The 20,992-nt window shown below is 53.3% G+C and overlaps 1 long non-coding RNA gene across 1 annotated transcript in view; it reads left to right on the forward strand.

Moving 5' to 3' along the window:
• The window catches only part of LOC139042679 (uncharacterized), a 76,823-nt gene extending 73,708 nt beyond the window's left edge, over positions 1-3,115 (forward strand). The window contains exon 3 of the long non-coding RNA XR_011499682.1: positions 468-3,115. This is a non-coding gene — a long non-coding RNA (uncharacterized lncRNA). The remainder of the gene's footprint in view (positions 1-467) is intronic.
• Positions 3,116-20,992: the final 17,877 nt, after the last annotated feature.

Consider the following 20,992-nt stretch of genomic DNA (forward strand, 5'->3'; position numbering starts at 1 on the left):
AAGCAGCCTTTGCTCAGCTCAGAAAGAATCTCCATTAACCCAACCTGACACGTCAGTATTAGCTTTTCCTACGCTAAATTGCACAAGGATAAACTTGGGGCTAGGAGAGAAACCACACTGATTAGCATCAGCTCCAGACCCACCGCACTGTGACCAGGGGCAGGGGCAGGCCTTTGTGAGGTGGCTCTTTCCCTTCTGATTTCTTCCCCAGAGCTTTTATTCCCCTATCTTTCTCTGGAGTGCCAGGGACAAAAAGTGGACTCGTCACATTCTCTGCTGAGCCAATACAAACGCTCTGCAAGTTTGGAAAGGGGGCAGCAGGGGCAGGGAGACTCCCCTAGGGCCCTGGGCTTGGGGCCACTAGAGGAGCATGGAGGAAAAGAGGAAATCATCAGTCAAGACATCAGTGGGGAATACAACCCAATAGGAATTTTAATGAAAGTGACTGGATCTCCCTTTGTTTCCAGAGTCCATTCCCAGTCATGGTCACTGGGCCCTGGGGTCTCCAAGAGACTACATGCCAAGAGCAGCAGGACAAGGATTGGTCAGGGACTGGAAGCTGGAGCAGGAGTTCTGTTCTCCAGAGAGGGCCAGAGGACCAGCGCTCACCGGACACCACCTATGGGCCTGGAACTTTGCCAGGCACAATGCTTCACTTCTCTCGTTGAAACCCTACAACACTACTCTGCAGTTGGGATTATTAGCCCCATTTTGCAGATGAGAAAACTGCAGCTCAGAGAGGTTGTACAACATGCCAAAGGTCACACAGCTAAAAAATTGTCGACCCCAACTTGAACCCAGGTCTCCTAGGCAGTTTCCGCAGGCTTCTGCCACACCCCACACCATAGTATCTGTCAAGTGTCTTTGGAAGGGAATTGATGAGAAGCAATAAACAATGGAGGAACCCCTTTCTTTTCATGGATTCCCTGATCAGTTCTGCTCATTTGCTGACCCATCTCGGTCCCTGGAAAGCATGCCCTCTCCCTCTTGTTGGATGTAGAGGCAAGTGAGAGCAGACCTCAATCTGTCCTTAGCCCTCGGCCCAGGAAGGCACAAGCCTCTGACTGAGACACAGGAGCAAGTCCTAAGTGCAGACACAGCCTAGTGGTTCAGACAGCCTTGTTTAGACATTGATCCTAGCTTCACAACATATTGGTGGTGAGGCCTCAGGCAAGTTGCTTAATTCCCCTGTCTATTCGTTTCCCATCTTATAAAACCGGGGAGATCATAACACCCACCCCATGGGATAGTTATGAGGATTACACAGGTTAATACTTGCGAAGTACTCAAAACAGGCTCTGGCACGTGGAAGTGCCATGTGGATGTTAGCTCTAATCATTATTCAATGTCACAAGGAACTTCTGCACTGCCAACAAAAAAATTGCCCAGCAGGAAACTTCAGGGGACCTATTGTAGTGAGTCAAGGAGGATTAGGATTGCCCGGTAGCAGGGTTAGGGTGCCCACTCTAATGATTCAACTGGAAAGGCGACTGCTTGGGGCAGTCAGTGCAAGATCCACTTTACCAGTCCTCTCAGGACAGTTCAGAAGTACCAGGTTGAGTGATGTGAAACTGCCATTGCTTGACCATTTTTCACCTAGAAAAATGGCCATTTCATGTAGTTTAACCTAATAGCAGAGTTCATTTTTGGGTGGGTAAGGGCTGGCTCAGCCCCCACTCATTTCTTACCTCCTCAGCTGAGGCAGGTTGCTGAGCACATCTGACCCATTTCCGTAAGAGTAAATAGTTGGTTTCTAGTAGGTGCTTCTAAGGCGCTTCAAATCTGTACTTCCTTGAGAAGTTGAAACATTCCTCCTGGAACCAATTTAAAGCCAAGAGGGATTTTAGCACCAAAAAAAAAAAAAACGCTTTATTTTTAGATGTCTGAAGATGAGTGCTGAGTAATCAAGGATATTGATGGCATTGCTGGAGGCGCTTCCATTACTGGAAGGCAGGGGTCACTGGAGATGGTGTCTGCGACCCTGGGACACTGTCAAGCCTTGTGGAAACTGAAGAGAAGGGAGGGTGGCAGGATCCCTGCCATCTCTGCTCCTTGATGGCCCCCAGATTTATGGAAAATGGCTCGAGGAGGAAGCACGTGCGCATGTATGGCGTGTGTCCCCCTCTTTCATCTCTACCTTGCTGCCTGTTCTACTGCTGTCAATGGCGTGCTATGGTCCCTCTGAGCCTGTTTCTCCTCTGTAAGCTCTATGAAGTCAAGGACCACCTCTGTCTCGTCATCACTGAATCCTCAGCACTTAGCGCATTGCTGGGCATAAAGTAAGCTTCCAAGAAATGTTTTCTCAATGAGTTACTTAATAAACAAATGAAGTGAGTGGGTTCTGTCTTGCCTAGCAATCATAGTTTCCAGGAGGAGACAATGAGGACCTCTGAAAATCCTTTCCAAGAACTTGAAGTGCTACACAAAGGCCTGCGGATGTCACAGGTGTTGTCCGGGCTTGTGATCAAGGCTTCCAAAAGCAGTTGGAGCCTGAGCTCTCTCAATGATCAAAGCAAGGAAGAAGAGGAGGCTGTGGGGGAGGACCTGGCCACTTTGGACTCCCAAAAAAAAAAGTTAGTATGGATCAGTAGCTCCACTGAGGAGTGACAAAAAACATAGGGTTTATCTGCAGCAAGAAGGATTTAGATCAGACTTCCTATACCCTGTGGGGAAGCGAGGCAGAGTGTGGATGTCCTTCCCTGAACACCTTTAAGCACAGAAGGCCTCCCCTCTCATTACACCACCCCCAATCCCTCATCAGAAGTGGGGCCTTGGGCTAATGCCTCCCCCTCTCTGGGCCTCAGTTTCCCCATCTGTAGCTGGAGGTAGGGGGAATAGTAGAGAGACCCCATGGTCTCTATAGTTCCTGCTAGCTCTTAAAGTCTGGAATTCTGTCTGGAGGCTGGGCTGTGCTGGCATAACTTCAGAAGGATGTAGACGGCCATAAAAGTGGTGGGACCCCTGGAGATGGCGAATCCTGCGGGGAAGCCCCTCCCCCGGCTCTCCACCCCCTGCCATTCTAACTGCTGCCCCCACAACCCTCCCCTGCTCTCCCAGGGTTCTTCTCCCCAAACCCCCGCAGCTCTGTCTGGAGGCCCCATTCTCTGACCAGCTTTGTTTGCTTTTAATAAAGTTAATCGCACTCCTAATTTGTATGTAATGAAAAGATAAAAGGGAGACATGGGGGCGAACCTTCCACTGGAGTGGGAGCAGTCCAGTTCCAGGGCCGCCAGCCACCTCCCCACCTCCGCCTTCATCACTGCCTTGCCTGTCCCTGGAGTCTGAGCAGGAGCTGCTGTCTGGGCCCTCCCCCTGCCCCGCAGGCCAGGTTCCCTGCCGCTCCCACAGGCAAGCCTCCTGGGCCTGCTTGCTCTTCCCTCCACCTTGCCTGTGGTGGAGGGTGAAGATTCCCCTCCACCACCTAAGTCCTCACAGCCGCCCAGAGCTGACCTTCGTGGAACTCCTCATGACCCACAGTGGGTCAGCTCCTTGAAGGCAGGGGCTGGCTCAGGGTTAGGCACACAGCAAGCAGCAGGGGAACTCAATCCATACATGCCTGACCCGGGGCCCACCTGGTCTCTGGGAACACCTTGGATTCCACCGTGAGCAAGGAGGGGAATATACTTGGGGGGAGGGGGGATTTGATTTTACTAAACTGTGGGTCTACACTTCAGCCATCTCTCACTCCCTGACTCACCTTTTCCTTCGCAAGTCCCCCTCAACTGGTTGGTCATCTCAGGCCCTGCTTTTCACCCCAGCCCTGCCACCAGCATGTAGCCTCGGGGCCACTCATTTCACCTCCCTGGGCCTCCGCCTCCCCATCTATCTCCAAGGCAAGTAAAGAGTTTAGTCTCTGTGGGTGGTGGATGGAGAGATGGCTGATTAGGAGAGGTGGTACCCAAGGCCCGCATGCTGGAGGAGCTGGGGAAGCTGCTTCCAGGAGGCCAAGCCCCCCAGAGCAGAGTCTCTGACCCCTCGAGTGATTCCCCCCCCGCCCCCACCCCAGAGTCAGCTTCCACAGGAAACTATCCCCTGCAGTACTGGTTGGGCGGGAATGGTGCTCAGGGGGAGATGGGGCAGGAACCCAAGCCTCCCCATGAGGACTGTTTGGTGACACAGTTCAGCTACAACTGTCCTGACGGGGGGTAGAGGCAGGAGGATTCACCTCTATCTCCAGCCCTTGTCTCAGAGGCCTGTGTCCCAGGCCCTTGACTGTCCCCAGTAGAGGGACAGAGGTGAGGCTGGTGGGGGTTAGGGATGGCTTAATGCACCGGGAAGAAGTGAGACTGCAGAGCAAGCAGCCTTCCTCTGCCCTCCCAGGGCCAGGTCAGGCAGGGTGCAGGCGGGGCTCCAGACCCAGATGGGGGTATGGAGAGAGCAGTTCCACTGGAGGGGGGCTCCCAGCATGGCACGCCTGAGCAGCAATCTGGAAGCTATTGGGCTCGTGCGTTTCTGCGATCCAACGTGAATGCCATGCCCAGTTCATTTCCTCTAAGGAAACACAACCTCGGGGGATAATTAGAGCTTCTTTGCGTACACAATCCCATATTGTTTATCCAACACAAATTAAAAAACGTGGGCCCTGAGAACATGGAGCAAGAGATAAAGGAGACCTCCTCCTCCTCCTCCTCCTCCTCCTTCCCCTCCCTCTTCCTCCTCCTCTTCCTCCTCCCTCCCAGCTGGATCTCATTACCCTGCCTGGCCAGGCCAAGCCCCAGCCCCAGCCTTGCCCCCACTCTGCCAGCTCCTGCTCCTCACACAGCCTTTGTGTGCCCCCAGACCCAGACCCTCAAATTCAGGGCCTGGGATCCTTCCTAGCCTTCCCCTGTGCCTGTCTGCCTATTGCTGTGTCATGAAAGGTGGCTCTGGGGCAGGCTTCTCTCCCCTCAGTGCTTGGCAAAGAGTGACCATTTATCCATGTGTCCGCGCAAGGATCCTCCCACTGAGGAACGTGGGAAATGCCAGCCCACAAACAGGAGTCAGCACCCAGGAGCAGAGGCAAGTCCTGTGCCCTAGGGGTTTCTGGGAAGGAAGGGCTGACTCTCTTGGCCCTGGTCTTGGCCCCAGGTCCCTTCCACTGCCCAGATGCACTCCACCCAGACAACAGGGAGCCCAGTCAGCCTGGCCTGGGGGCCCCTTCACAAAGCCCAGCCCCTCTTTCCCCAGGCCTCAGCCCAACAAAGGAGGATTCTCAGCCTGGGCGGCTCAGGGAGGGAGGACGGAGGGTTGCGGGTGGAAAATAGCTTCAGAACCCAAGGTTGGCCATCTCCATGAAAGCCCTATTATTGCTCGGGTTACTAAACGTCTTGCTCAGCATGGCCAATTCAGCTCCCCTCACTTCCTTGTCTCCCCCTAGGAATAGCTCCACATTCCAACACTGCACAGCCAGCCTTTCTCAACCATGGGAGGGGCAGGACAGGAGGCTTAGCGTGGGCAGGGAGGGGTTGAGGAGGGGGCAGGGCTGCAGAGGGAGAACTCACCGTCCCCAAGCCTCAGAGATCAAAGATGGCCCCATGGAAGTCAGTGCATCATCAGCTCTGACCTCCTGGTTTCTCTTGTATCACAGCCTGCTTCTCACGGGGGCCTTGTTCCAGGAGGGCCTGCCTAGGCTTTCCTCAGGGGCTGGGAAGGTGTCCCCCTATCCACTGGTGGCTAAGCAATATGGCTTCTCTGCCTCCCAGGACCTGGGGCCGGCAAGGACGGGCCTCTCTGTTCTGGGCCCCTGACCACCCCCCCCCCCCCCCCCCCGCCACCTCAATCACTAAGAAGGCAAGAGAGCTGGGAGGACAAATGGACTCTCTCCTGGGGGCCAGGCCCTCCCACTCTCCCGCAGGCACAGAGCAGGGAGCTGGCCGGCTGGGTGAGCAGAGAGTTTGACTTGAGATAGAATTTTCTCTGGTTGAAGTGAAGAGGAAGTTGTGTGAGCTGAGAACACATTCCCCGTCTGGTCTGTCCTTTCAGCTCTCCTGGTACTTTTTTTTTCCTTTGGTTTGTCTCTGAGCTGGAAAGAACATGTGCTTGGCAGATTTTTTATTAACTCTGTAGCTCTCTCTCTTTCTCGCTTGCTCGCTCTCTCTCTCTCTGTCTGTCTGTCTCTCTCCTTTTCGCTTGCTTGACAGAATTTAGATTAGACAAAACATGAGCTCATTTCTGCCTGAGAAAAAAAGAAAACCACTCCTCCTCCCCCTCCTCCACCTTCTCCTCCTCTTCCCAGCCTCACCCACCTCTGCTCACCAGGCAGGGGGTGGGGCGGGCCTGCAGAGACATCAGCTCCATGACAGGGCTTGGGGGGCTATTGCCCCCACGGTCACCAGCAACTGGCTCTGGAGAGCAGATAGTCCCACAGTCTTGCAGTCGCGGGCCTTCTGCTTAGAGTCTGGGCAAGGGGTAGGAGGCAAGGGGGCAATCTGGAAGGGAGGGACACACCTGAGGTCCTGAGGAGTCAATAGGCAAGGTGGCCCTGCCAGGCCCTGGGAAGAATCTGCGTTCAGCATCCAGGCCCCAGACCCTAACTCCACCTGGACGTCCTCATCCCTCATTTTCCTCTTTTATCAGTCTCCTGGACATTCCTGGGTGGTTGTACCACTCCCCATCACCAGGCCACCGAATCAGCTCATCCCCTCTGAGCACTTGCTGGGGTTGCCTCGCAAACTGCTGAGCAAATCACGGAAGGCCCTCATTGCTCTCTTCAGCAATACGGGCACAGGGGATGGTGGCTTGGGAGGCCCATCTGAGGTTGAAATCCCAGCTTTATCGCTCACTTGCCGGGTCTTGGTCGAATCATTTCCCTTCACTGAACCTCAGTTTCTTGTCTGTAAGACAGAGATAGCAACATCTACATGACAAAATTGTCCCGAGGTTTAAATGACATTTAAATCGATCTTGGCCTCCTGTGATTGGTGAAAACACCTAACAGAATCCCTGATACATTGTAGATGTGCAGTAAGTCTCCTCCTTCTCCCTTTCCTTGTCTCTCTCTCTCTGTCTCTTTCTCTCTCTTTCTTTCCCCGCCACTCCCGCTCTCTTACCCAACAGAACACAGAAGTGGAAGGACCGCAGGAAGGATTGTGCTCAGACACAAGAAAGAACTTCCTAGGAGTGTAGTGGTTAGGACCCAAAAGAAATGCCCCCTGGAATCCATAGGTTCACCTTCCAGCACAAGACAGAGAAGAGTTGCCTAAGCTGGAGGAGGATGGCAGGAGGCCCGCCCTGGAGGGTCTGGAACGGTGGAATGACCCTGGGTTATGGAGGCACAGAGCCCTGGGCTTGGTCACTTGCCTCTGACCTGAAGATCCTCGTCTATGCAACAGAAGGAAGGCTTTCCCTCCTCTCGAAGCTGTCCTGCGGTGTCTGCACGAGCGTCCGTGGGCTGCCCGGATGCGGCTCCCTCACTGCTCTGCACAGTGGCGAGGAAAACCAGAGTGGGTTTCCAGGGCTTCCTAGGAGCCGAGGCTTCTGTGCACTCAGGGGCCCCTCTGGGCACTCGGGGACCCTCGTCGTTGTCCTGGCAGGCAACAGTCCAGCCCAGTGGGGGCTGCATCCCGGGCTCTAGAACAAGCGGGCCCCTCTGAGTCAGTGGGCCCCCCTACCCTTCACAGCCACCCCCAACACCTGCCCACCCACCTACCCTCGGGCTGTCCCTTAGCCAAGCAAGGCAGTATTGCTCTTTAATCTCATTTTATAAATTAATCCCTCTCTTCCCTTAATCATTTTCATTGCCTGCCTCTGAACCCACTCCAATCCGTCTACTGCTCCTGCACCTTCTCCCACTTATCATCCCCTTCTCATCCTCTGGCTGCAGAGGGGACCCCACATGGGCTGCTGGGGCCACTGCATTTGCAGCCCCAGAGCCCAGTGGGTCTGGTCCCCCTGGGAGGCAGCCAAAGGAAGCAGAAGCACATGGGGGCTGGAATCCCACACTTCTGGGCTGACATTGTAACGCTGCTGCTTACTTGCTCACTAGCCCTAGGGAAGTCTCTCCACCTCTCTAGGACTCAGTGTTCTCCATCTGTAAAATAGAGTTCCTAGCAAGGCCTCAGGTGAGAAAGCAAGTGCTTTGCCAAGGGCTGGGCACATTTTGGTCACTCTCTTCTCTTCTGGGGAGGGCAGGTCTCCAGAGTTGCCTCCCCCATAGGCCCTCTTGGCTTATCTTCTCATCTGGACCCTGCCCCCACATGCCTGGAGCTCCCTGGTATGCTGGGCACAGGGCCCCACAGCCCGCCTTGGCCACCAACAAGAGCCCCAATCCCCAAGCTGCTGTCAGCTTCACTGGGGAAGGATAGGCTTCCCCTGCAACAGGAAGCAAGCAAGTGAGACCTGAGATGGCAGGCCAGGAATGGAGATGGTATGGGGGGGTCCTCAGTGGTATGTGGTGGGGGCTTCTGGCCCGAGGCTCAAAGGGATGGCCAAGATGCTGGAAGTTTCTCTTCACTTCACCCCCTAGATTCTCTCTGGAGAAGGCAGCTCCTCTGTTCGGCCACTTGTGCCTCAGGAGGTAGAACAGGTTGAGGGGACTCACTCTGTGGAGCACCCGCTTCGATAGGCCTTGGCCTTTTCTTAACAGCCCCGTGAGGCCAGCTGAGAGGGTCTTATCTCCATTTTCCAAACAGGAAAATTGAGGCTCATAGAGCTAACAAAACAAAACAAAACTTGCCCAGCTGAGTGCCTGTGCCATGCCAGGGGCTTGCAGATCCGGCAGCAATGAACAGGGTTGACATGCTTCCTACCCGCAGGCAGCCTACCGTCTAGATGGCGGCAGAAACAGGTTTTGAACCCTGGCCTGTCTGACGCAAATGCCTGTGCTTAGAACCAATATAAGCACATGTTATATTGTGCTTGTAATATAACAATTATATGCACATGTTTCAGACAAAGAGAATAAAAGCCATTCTAGGCACATGACAAAGGAGGAGGCTGACAGTGACCAACAGGCTTCTTTAGGAGCTGGCCATCTAGAGGAGCAGAAAAATCCTGCTACAATGAGGCAAGGACACAGATGGGGCTGTAGGGGCATGAGGGAGCGGGCCGCCTCTGCAGGGGTCAGCAAGGCTTGATGGGCTGGGACTTTTAAGCTGGCTCTTGAAGGATACCTACAAGTTGGCTAATCCAAGGAGGAAATGGCTAGAAGGACACATCTTAAGTGCCAGAGCTAGTGCCAGCAGACCCATGTTGTAGGGCTCCCAGCCTGCCCTCCCTGTAGGGAGGGAGCAGTCTGAAAAGCCTGGGTTCCTATCTCTGTTTTTCTCTTTACTGGATGTGTGGCCTTAGATAAGGACTGACCGTCTCGAGCCCCAATCCTTTGCTGTGAGCGCTGGGCACCTAGTTAGTGTGGGATGCTAAGCAGCTACCAGCATTGTTATCCTCGTCATTATCTTCACTAAAACTATCATCTGGGAATGTACCAGGCTGCAGGGGCCTCGCCCCAAGCAGTCCTTGACCCAACCCCACCACGCTCTGCCTGCCCTCTCCCCCAAGTTTTCCCACCTACTCTTACTTCCCCCACCTCCGGCTCCTGCTACTTCCCTGAGCCTCCCCCGCCCCCAATCTGTGACAGACGGGATTGGCTCTGGATAAAGCCCACGAGGTCAGGCCTTCTCAAGCTCTTGGCAGACTTTAGGGCAACTAGTACCCCACCTGCCTGTCCACACGGTTTTGAGCCTGGGGGGGACAAGGCGGGTGTTGGGGAAAGAAAGATGGAGCAGGAAGATTTTCTCTCCTGTTCTAGTTTGGATGGCTTCTGACATGCTGACTGCATGATGTGGGCTGAGGTCTGTCTCCTTTATCTGCTTTGTCCACCTCAGAGGCAGGGAGGAGGGGAAGAGAGTTATTTAGAGTGAGAGGGTGGATGCAGGAATATCCCCCACCACAGCCCCCCTTAGACCTCTACCCCTGACAGCCAAAGGCAGCACCTCCTGAGCTGCATGGGGTTCGCCCTCCCCAGGCTCTCTGCACTGCTGAGGCCTGGCCCTTTCCAGCCCTCTCCCCAGGCCAGGGAGACGGCATGGGGGCAGCGAGGGAGGTTGGGGAGGCGGGGCCAGAAGTCCAGCCTGGTTCTGATTTCCCTGGCTATGGCTGGGAACCAGAGCCTGGTCTGTCTTCAATCCGCCCCCCACCCCCTCCTGCAACACTTCTCTGCTTTCGGGAGCGGCCCATAACCGCAAACACATTTGCTAATGCAGCTAGCCTGCCTGCCCTGGGACAGCTGGCTGGGCCCTGTGCCTGGGGCCAGGCCAGGCAAAGGGCAGGGGGCCTGGCTGGGAGAGGGGCCTGAGGCTCCTCCTCCTCTGCTAAGCCGCCTGCACAGCCCTGGCCACTGCCTCTCTGGCTCTGTAGCCCCTCTCTACCTTGTCTCCTTCAACAGCTGAGGGCTGAGATGTGTGTCAGAGAAAGTGAGGCCACTAGAGGGAAAGGTCACATGGCTGGCTACATGCTGTCTAGCCCAAGAACGAGGCACCTAGACTTGCTCTTTGGCCAAGAGAACACTTTGCCTGGCTGGGCTAAGGGGGCTTCTGGCCTCTCCGTCTAAGAGGGGCCACCTATAAGAACATAAAATCTTATGGTCCAGGGAGGGCTGGGAGTTTATGGGTTGCCCAGGAAGGCAAGAGCAGAAGGAGGCCAGGACTTCTCTCTGCCACTATGTGACTTGGGTAACCACTTCCCTTCTCTGAGCCTCAGTTTCTCCATCCTACCCTGATTACCTCACAGGCTTGTGATATGGGAATGAACAGGCAAGTGTCTTGTAAACTGTAAAGTGCTATGTCCGGGACAATGATCATTCGATCAGATCACATGCTCTATGAGGGCAAGAACCATGTTTGAGCTGCCTCTGTACCCCATGTGACACCAGCCCTGACTGCCATTGTGAGGGACGGCTGGAGAGATGGGCCTCGGCACTGAGAAACACAAGTCAGTCCCATCTCCCATCAGCCGGAGTTCCTGCAGCCTCTGAGAACCAAGACTGAACCCTGAGGTCCCTGAACTCCAGACTGGCGCTATGACTGGAGCCCACCCCCAACCAGACGGCAATCCCAAGGCCCCAGGCTCACTCAGCTGCCCCCAACTACCCTTCTCCCTGCCTCCTCCCAGCACACACAAGGCATGCAGCTCAGCTTCCCCCTGCCAAGACAGCCCCGCCCAGCCCCACAGCCCCTCTCCAAAGACAGAGGCCTTTCTCTGCCACGTTCCTGGAGGCTTTTCCACTTAACAGGGCCTTGAAATCCATTTGCTGCAGACTGTGCACTTCCTCTTCATGCTCCTGCCCACTGGCCGTCTTCTAGGCTGACCCCCCCCCAACTCCCACCCCCACCCTGGCATCCGCCAGCCCATGGCCCAGCAGCTGTCACCCTGATCTCCCCCTCCTCAGGCCTCTGAGGCCAGGCAGGGGGCACCTGGAGGAGGTACTGGGGGCCCAGGAAGCAGCAGCAGCCTGAGCTAAGACAAGGAGCAGAGAACGTGCTCCCTAGGAGTGTCCTAAGTTCCAGCCAAGACACAAGGGGCTGCTTCCCCTTCTCCTAACCCACTAGAAAAAGAGGCTGCCTCCTCCAAGACTCTGAAGCCATCAGGGCATTCCTTCCTAGATCAAACCTCTATCCCTCATGGCCTTGCTTCTACTGCTGGCGGAGATGCATGACAGGGGCCTGATAACCCTTCAGACATAGCTGGGAAAGCGGGAAGTCTGGCTTCTAGTCCTGCCTCAGCCAGAATCCATGACCTTGGGCCAATCTGGTCCCTCCCTGGGCCTCTGATTCCCTTAGAGCTCCTCCCTACCCAGCTCTGACCTCCTCTTGTTTCCTGAATTAAACTCTGCTCTCTGCTTCCCCAGGGTAGTCATTTCCAGGTCTCTGTGCCCTTCTTCCTGGAGTCCAAAAGGCTTTCATGTTCTGCCACAAACTTAATTTCTGATTCCACAAGGCCCTCTGAAGCTGTAGAAAAGGCAGTTGCTATGGCCAGGTATTTCATGCCTTCTACCTCATTTTGGCATATATATCTCCATGTTACAGGCTGAGGAAACTGAGGCTCAGAAAGGAGAAGTGACTGATCCACGGTCCCAAGGCCAGGAAATGGTAGAGCCACGATTTGAACCTGGGTAGCTGGACTCTTAAGCTTCTCTGTTCTTTCCTTGCCCACCTCCCCAGGCCCATGCCTGCACACCAACGTACCCTTGACAGAAAGAGGACCTGTTAATCTGTATTTGCTTTGCAGTAGCTGTTTGCAGAGCTTCAGATCCTGGTCAGACTTCAAACAACGAGGTCCAAGCTGATACATATGCCACTTGTGACCCACTCTAAGTGAGGCTTCGTCTCAGCTCTGTTTCCCTAAAATTATAATATTCTAGTAGGAAAGCCAGAGTGAAGAAGATAAGCATGCCCCAAGGACAGAGCACCTGGGGGAAGGAAGGGCTGCCTTGTGGGTCTCAAGTCACCCAAGCCAGCCGAGCACCTACTGTGTGTCAGGCACTGCTAGGTACTTTCACACACCTTGTCTCGTTTAAATACTCACAACCATTTGAGTTAGCAGTCATCTTGGCCTTTTTATAGACTGGGAAACTGAGACACAGATAGGGGAAGCAAACTTCCAAAGACCATACAATGAGAAGGTGGTACAGTATTTCTCCCACCCCTACTCAGACACCTCAGCGTAGCCTGTCCTCAAGGGAGGAAAGGTGATGCCTGCAGGAAGAGGTTCCCCTGCCCCAAAGACGCAGGGCCCAGACAAGAGGGACACAAGAGAACCTACATGGCAGGGACAGAGCTACAGTCCTCTCAGCCAAAGTTCGCTCTCACCTTTGTTGCCTGGAGTGTACCCTTGCGCCGGCTCTAAGGGATGCCTGTCTTTCTCCCTATCTGTCTTTCTCATCCTTCCCCACACTGGTATTTAGCAATGAATTTGTGGGAAACCTGGACTGAATTACCACCCATTACCCACCCTGCATCATTCCAAATCCCTGGCATTAATGCAATCAATGGAGGGGAAGCAGGCTCTCAGCAGCCACCTGTCGCGCCCGCCCAGCACTGACTTCCCAGTGTTGTGTCACTCCAAGCCCTCCTCCTCGTATGTGGATGGTCCCACACACCGTTTACACATGCACCTGTTGAAATGGAGCAGGTCATCTACCCACACAGGAGGCCCTCCCAAAAACTCAAATGAATGAAGACCTGTATGTGCATATTTGTTCTTTCTGTGAACATGTGTGGGCACCAACTATGTGCCAGGAACTGCTTCAAGGCACTGGAGGTATAGCAGTGAACAATACAACCCAAAATCCTTGTTTTCATGGACCTTAGAGTCTAGCAGGGGCAGGACGGGGCACAATAATACATTAATGAGATAGTCCCAGATTGGGGCAGGAGCTATGAAGAAAGTAAGCCAGGCTTATGTAATTGTGATGTTAGGGGGGCTATTTTAGGTTGACTGGTCAGGAAGGGCCTCAATGAGGAGGTAATGCTTGGACTGAGACCTGACTGGCAGAAGTAGCTGGCCCTGTGAGGAGCTAGGGGAAGGGTTTGAGGGAGAAAGCACAGAAAGCATAAAGGCACTGAGGTGGGGTTCACGTAGTGGAGAGAAGGGCCATAAGCTGAAGTTGCAGAGATAGAAAGGGATCAAATCATGCAAGCCCTTAAAAGTCACGGTAAAGAATTTAAGTTTTATTCTAAGAATGGTGAGAAGCCATTAGAGGGTTTTAAGCATATTTAAGAACATGACTGAATTTGTGTTTTAGAACAATTGTTCTGGCTGCTACAGGCTGCTACAAGGAGAATAGATTGTTAAAGGGAAAGAGTAGAAGCAGGGAGCCCTATTGCACTAGTCCAGAAGAGAGACGATGGTGGCCTAGGCTAGGTTGGTGGCCACAGACAGAAGTGGATCTCAAGTAGGTAATTAGATATGCCAGTCTGGACTTCAGTGGAGATGTCAGGCTCTTCCCGATAACCTCAATGGATGGTTCCTCCATATCTCCACTTGGATGTCTAGGCAGGCATCTCAAATATACAATGGCTGTAAAAGAATCCTTGATTTCCCCACCAAACCAGGCTGTTAGATGGGCGAGCATGGGGTTTAGGGGAGAGATCAAGACTGGAGATACAAATTTGGGGGAATCACTGGCATATAGATGATATCTAAACCCATAGTGGTCGATGAGATCATCTGCTGAGAAAGTACAAGTAGAGAAGAAGAGAGCACCTAAGACCAAGTTCCAACACCTAGAGGAGCCTTCAAAGAACCACAGAAGGAACAATCAGCGAAACGAGAGGAAAAGCAGCAACCAGAAGAGCATGGCTCCAGGGGCGAGTGGTCAACTATAACAGATTCTTCTGACAATTCCAGAAAGGCAAGACAGATCACTGGGTTTGGCAATGTGAGGTCGTTGGTGACCTTGACGAGAGCAAATTCAGTGGAGATGGAAGTCTACTGGGGTAGTGAGAGGTGAGAATGGGCTGTGAAGAAGCAGAGACATGGAGTGTAGAAATCCTTTTGGGAGGTTTCATACCAAAGGAAAGCAGAAGAAATGGGACAGAAGCTGGAGGAGTGTATGGATAAGGACAGAGTAATAGGGTCAATGGATTGGAGGCCAAAGGGAAGACAGAGCAGTGTTGGAATCAGGGTACTAGAGGGAATAAGAAGGAAGAATAGGGGGTGGGGTCAAAGGGTGGATTGATTGAAACCAAGATTTGGAAAGTGGTACAGTTAATAGTGACAGCAAGTTCAAGGGTATGGCATGGGCATGGGAGAGTGAGATGGGGTAGAGGACCAGATTGTTGGAGGTGAGGTACTCCAGGAACAGAGAAGCCAGGGTGGTGGGTGGGCCATCTGTATTAATGAAGAAGTTTCCAGGAAAGTTGCCAGGATGAAGGAGTGGAGAGGAGGCAGTGAGCTGCCTACTGACATCTCAGCGAATAGAGGGCACTGACAAAAAAGGTCAAAAGATGACAGCCTCAAGGAGGGATAGGGGATGAGGCAGTCTTGGGGGGCACCATTGTTTTGGAAGGAGGAAGAAAGTCAAATGGTCTGGAAGCAGCCATGGGAAACAAGGAAGACATCATCCCCTCCTCCCTGCCCAGAGGTATGTCAGGTGTGGGAGAAAAATAGAGCCCCAACTTGAGGGAGTTGCAGGAGAGTTGTGTCCTCAGGTCATAAGAATGAAGGAAATGGTCCTAAGAGATTGAGGGTGTGGGGAGGGAGAACAGTTGCTAAGGGTAGACCATGGGTAGCAGAAGGCAGAGTGTAAGGGTTTCAGGAGCTTAGAAGAAATGTAAGATGAGGCCCAAATTAGGCAATGTATAGAGCAAGATAGGGATTAGACTTGGGAGGATGATGAAAGGCCAAGGAGGCCTGCGCTTCTGTGGTGATTAAGGTAAACGGGGACATGAGTTCTGACGGGATAGATCAGGGTTTCTTAGAGAAAGCGTGGTCATCGGTTCAAGCCAGAAGACCTGGAGAGCCTGAGTGACTGACTTCCCGCTGCTGGCTGGAGGTGGGGAGGCCAAGAGTGAGCTAGGACCTGTGACGTTGGGAAGCTCTGTAGGCCTCCCAAATAACCTGCAGGGTGCTCTGCTGAGCGAGAAGAGGTCAAACTCAAAACAAGCAGTGTGGAAGCACACGTGCAACCAGGCACACAGGACTAATGCCCTAAGTACACACTTGCATGCACTCAGAGACCATAACCCCGACACATAGCATGAGCATGTGAGCAAAATACCATATACATGCAAACACATACACACTTACATGTACCTACATACACATGCCATGCACATGCGTAGTACACACAGGCCCAACACACCACACACGCCCGTATTTCCCCATACGATCTTGTACACACTCACACGTGCATGCGCACATGCGCACACACACACACACACACACAGACAACGGAGACTGGGCTTTCTTAAGTCTTGCCAAGCCACAGACAGCAGAAAATCAAGCTGAAGTTGAACAATCCAACCCAGAAAAGGGGGAGGAGATGAAGGGGCGTGAGAATGAGGTGTGTGTTGGGGGAGTCAGGCAGGGGGGAACAAGGGAGCCAAGCACTGAGAAAAAAAATCTAGACCGTTTGAAAAAGGGAAAGCCTTCAGACAGAGCAGGAATGCAGGCTGTAATTAGAATCGCTTCAACCGTCTCTAGATTCGAAGAGGATAGGCAAACTGGTTGCACATGCAGCATGGCGATCCCTAGCCTAGATAGTGTCAGGAAAGCATGTGTGCGTGTGCACGCGCGTGCGTGCGTGCACGCACGGGAGCCTGCTAGGGCTGTGGAAAATGCACTTGACCACATGGTATTTGGCCCTGGGGAGGCCAATGTGACATGCCCTCCGACTTGCCCCTGCAGCCCCCTGCCTTCAGGCTAGACCCCTCACTGGCCCCAGGGCCACTATCACAAATGCGTGCACACACAGAAGGTCCAGAGAGGTTAGAACTTGCCCAAGGCCACATAGCTAGCCAAGTTGAGCCTAGGGGGATGACATGACGTGGTGGTGAAGGCACTGTATTAGGAGACAGTATCCCTGAGTTCAAGTCCCAGATCAGCCACTGATTGGCTGCCTGACTAGGACCACATCCCTCCTTTTCTCAGGGCCTCTGCAGCCTAATGGGAGATCTCGGGGTCCTTCCAGTCTGGGCCTGAGTGTTCATCTAGAACTGTTGGTTCAGAGCAGCTGGAAGCAGGCAAAGGAAAGAGATTTGTGGGGTGCCTGCACGAGGAGGAGCTGGGCTGGAAGGGATGTGAATGTCTCTGGCCCCCAGGGCTCTGGGTGGAGGTTGCACAGAGAGGAAACCTTCACAGGCTGGCCTGGCCAGTGTGCTGTGGGCACCCAAGGACTGAAGCAGGCCCTAGTAGACAGGGACAGGAGGCCAGGCGGGGCCCGGCCGGCCACAAACATAATCCCTCGTATTCCCTCTGGCAGTCCCCTTTCCTTCTTCTCACCTTCCTCCTCCAGGCTTGCTGGGAGGGCCTTGGGGCCAGCTGCTGTCATCACTAAAAATAGCCCAGCCAGCTTTGGGTGTGAAGGAGCCCCTCTTACTTGCAGGGTCCCAGAGGCCTGTCAGGTGGCAGTTGGTGTCTATGTCCCCTCCAAGCCTGAGAGATCAGCCCCAACCTCAGGTTCCCCACACACCGCCCTCTTTGCTCCCCAGGACTGCAGGGACTCCTCTTTAGAGGTTCACACACTGGGTGGCTTGGGTGCTGGTGCTTGGAGAATAATAATAACAATGGTAATACTAACAGTTCATACCTATTGAACCTTTCCTTCATGTCAGGCAGCCTGCTAGAGGCTGTGCGTTCTAACTCTTACTCCTCACCACAACTCTTTGAGGTTGGTACTATTCTCTCCACTGTACAGGTGGACAAACCAAGGTACAGACAGCTTATGTCAATTACTCAAAGTTACACACTAACACGTGGCAGCACGGGGATATTTTTTATCCTTTTCATTGCAGATTCCTTCAGGGAGAGAAAAATGCTGGTAACGATAAGAGTAAGAGTTACTACGGACTCGTCCTCACGCGTCCTTCAAAACCGCCTTATGCGGCCAGCCCACGGAGGTGGCTGAAGGAGCCTCGAAGCTGAAGCGACACAGGAGTGAAGCCTTGCTCGGCTGCTCCCTGACTGTGCAACTCTGAGCAAGTACCTGCTCCCTTCGGAGTTTGAGTGTCTTCGTCTGTGAAACAGAAGTAATACCGGCTGGCTCTCAGGGTGCTGTGAGGATTCCAGGAGACAACACCTGAGAACTGACTGGGCCCGCGTGGGTCCACATTGCCCTCTTCTCCCTTCTTTTCCCTTTTTTTTTTTGAGGAACATTAGCCCTGAGCTAACTGCTGCCAGTCCTCCTGTTTTTGCTGAGGAACCCTGGCCCTGAGCTAACATCTGTGCCCATCTTCCTCTACTTTATACGTGGGACGCCTACCACAGCATGGCGTGCCAAGCGCTGCCATGTCCGCACCCAGGATCTGAACCGGGAAACCCCGGGCTGCCGAGAAGCGGAATGTGTGCACTTAACCGCTGCACGACCAGGCGGGCCCCCTCTTCTCCCTTCTTAAAGGCCTCTGGGGCTTCTTCGTCTCTCTCTCTCTCCAGTGGCCAGGTAGAGCCCCCTGAAGTCTTGCGGGGCGGGCCATTTCCTCCACGTGCACTGTCGGTGCAGTACCCAGGGCCTCCAGGCTTTTCGGGGGCCTGTGAAAACGTGTGAGCCCCAAGAAAATTTATTGGCTCTAAAATATGAAAAGAAAACAGCAGAATTGGAATTAATAAATGTTCTATTATGTGTCTACAAGACGTAATATAATATCAACCTCATTAATTGTTAAATTTAGTATTCCTAAAAATTTCATTACATTTGAAAACAATTTGTTGCTTAGATTTCCTCACTTTGCAAGAATTCCCAAGTACGCATGGTGATTACCAAGAAATCATAGTCAATTGGGAATGAAACGAGTTACTCATAGGCAAATCATTTCAAAAGCAGAATTATAAAAATCCTTTGAAAATTTTCATAGCAAAACTTACATTTAATATGGGATGTGGGTACATTTCCATATATTTGCCATGCTGTGGGGTAGAGCACTAAAAGTGAGAGCGCCTAGGGCCATAGAAGGTCTGGAAAGGGCCCGGCCCTGAGTGGAAGAGGGGAAGGGCCCTGCGAATGAGGGAATCAAAGCGCCTCTGTGAGAAGCGCCACTTGAGGGAGAGGGTCTATGGGCCACGGCGGGCACCCGCTCCTCTGGTCGTTCCCCTCATCTCAAACCAAACCAAACCAAACAAAAAACCGCCCGGGCCACATGCATGTAGGCGCTGGCAGAATGGCCCTCATGGAGCAGCCCTTTCATGTACTGCCCTCGGCTCTTATCAAAGCCCCTTTCAAGAAACAGGCATGCCTGTGTGCCTTTCATAATCAAGAAGAGAAATAAACATTATCTGACAAAAAGCGAGAAGAAAACAGCCATGTGTAAACGGTGTCTGTTGGGTTGTCAAGTCACTGCCCAGGACATTGTCCACTGGGCTGCTCAGTGCCCCCGGGCAAGGGCCCACATGAGGCATTTCTCTCCCGATTTAGCACCAGCATCAACTTGGGGTCCCTCGAGGGCCTGTCCGTTTTCTCCTCTCTGATACCAAGAGCAGCAGAGTGCCCTGCTTCTGGCAGGCTTGCCATGGGAGGCCTCCCCTGCGCAGGCAAGGAGTGGGAGGCACACAGGCCACCGCTTACTTCTACGTGACCTGAGGCAGGTCCCTTCCCACTGAGCCTTCTGGGCAACACCGGCAGTGTAAGTCACAGGGTCACTATGAGGATGCACTGAGACAATGAATGTCGAGAGGAAAGGATAAGCCTCCGTGCGTTTATGAACTCAGGATTGGGAGTGGGTTTGCTCTCGATTGCTGAGATTTGATGGCTCAAGCCCCTACCCCAGGATGCCTGCCTGCTCTGCATGATCTCTGACACCTGGGCTCTGTGCCCAACACACGCCAGCAGCCTGACTAGGTCAAGTCTCCCCCTTGTCAAATCTGCATGCCCGGGAATCACCGAGGAGCTCAGGGGCTGGCCGTAGAGACTCCACCGTGACCCCCAGAAGCTAAGATGACTCAGCCTCACCTACTCAAGATGTTGTCCCTGCTCTAGCTAGTTACCCTGTCCTGGTTTCCGCCCGCTCCTCCTCACCTCTTCCATGCAGAAACCCAGTGAGCATACATTTCTGCTAAGAGCTCACTGTCCTATTTATTGCTGTGGCCAATGCAGGGAAGAGAGAGCCCAAGCAAGAAGCTGGTGGCATTATGCCAGCTCATCCAGCAATGGCGGATCAGCACTTGGGCTAAGCCACCATCTGCAGCTGGGCCACCCCCTCTCCAGGCTAAACCCCTTGCTGCCAGCTCAGGAGCTTGGCCCACTCTTTGGGCTGCATCTCTCCTCTGCCCCCATCCTTTCTCCCTTAGGCCCCCTGCCTCCTTCTGCTCCTCCAACGCCATTAGCCTTCCCTCCTTTGTGCTCCTGCCGCACTTGGTATGTGACTCCGTTACAGTTCTTAGCAGCGCTTGGCTCCTTGAACCAAGGAGTTCTGGCGTCTGTAGCCCTTACGTGGCAAGGGCAGAGGCTGCATGGTTGGTTTCACCTCTGGGTCTTTGGTGCGTTGCGCTGGGCTCGGCACAGGCATATCTGCTGAACAGGAGGGAACTCAGCACAGGTGGAGGGAGCAGAGAGAGAAGCAAGACAGGTTCTGTCCTTCCAGCTCTGGGTGCCAGGACTCAGAAGATGTGGGCTCAAGTCCTTGACCATTTTTAGCTGTGTGACCTTAGGCAAGTCACTTTCCTTTCCTGTGAGCCCCACTTTCATCATCAGAAAATTGACCTTCCCAATCCCTTCCTGCCTCCTGGCCAGGGCTATCGTAGAGATCGAAGGAGAGAATGGTTGGGAAAGTCCGTGAGACCTTGTGACCTGCTGGACCAGTGACTGAGGAGCCACTTGCCCGGCTCCTCTTGGGCCATTTGCCCGGACTGGGAGTTTCTCTGAGTTCATTTTCACGAGGAAACTGCAAACCCCTGGGAACATGCAGACGGGCCAACTGCACACACTAATGTCCTGCCTGCTAGGCTGCTCCACTGCAGAGGGAACCCAATTCACCTGTTATCACATGACAACTCACATTTGTGCCATGCGGTCCAGCTCACAACATCAAGAGGGCTTTCTCTGCACTCTCATTCCTCTCATCCCTGCTCCTACCCTACCTGCCAGGCACCCTGAGCCCCGTTTGACCGTTAATGATATGATTAATCATAATGGCTGCTAGCACTTTTCAAGGACTTACCCCTGCTCTGAGTATTTCGCATTTATTAACTCAATTCTCACAACTGAGAGGCACCATTACTTCCCCCATTTTTAGAGATGAGAAAACCGAAGGTCAAAGAGGTTAAGTAACTTGCCCAAGATCATAGACCTAGTACATGGCAAAGGTGTGGTTTGGCTCTAGGCATTCTAGCTCTAGAATCTGTGAGTGTAACCACTTTGCAACACTAC

This window comes from Equus asinus, chromosome X (assembly GCF_041296235.1).
Source record: "Equus asinus isolate D_3611 breed Donkey chromosome X, EquAss-T2T_v2, whole genome shotgun sequence".
Classification (NCBI taxonomy): Eukaryota; Metazoa; Chordata; class Mammalia; order Perissodactyla; family Equidae; genus Equus; species Equus asinus.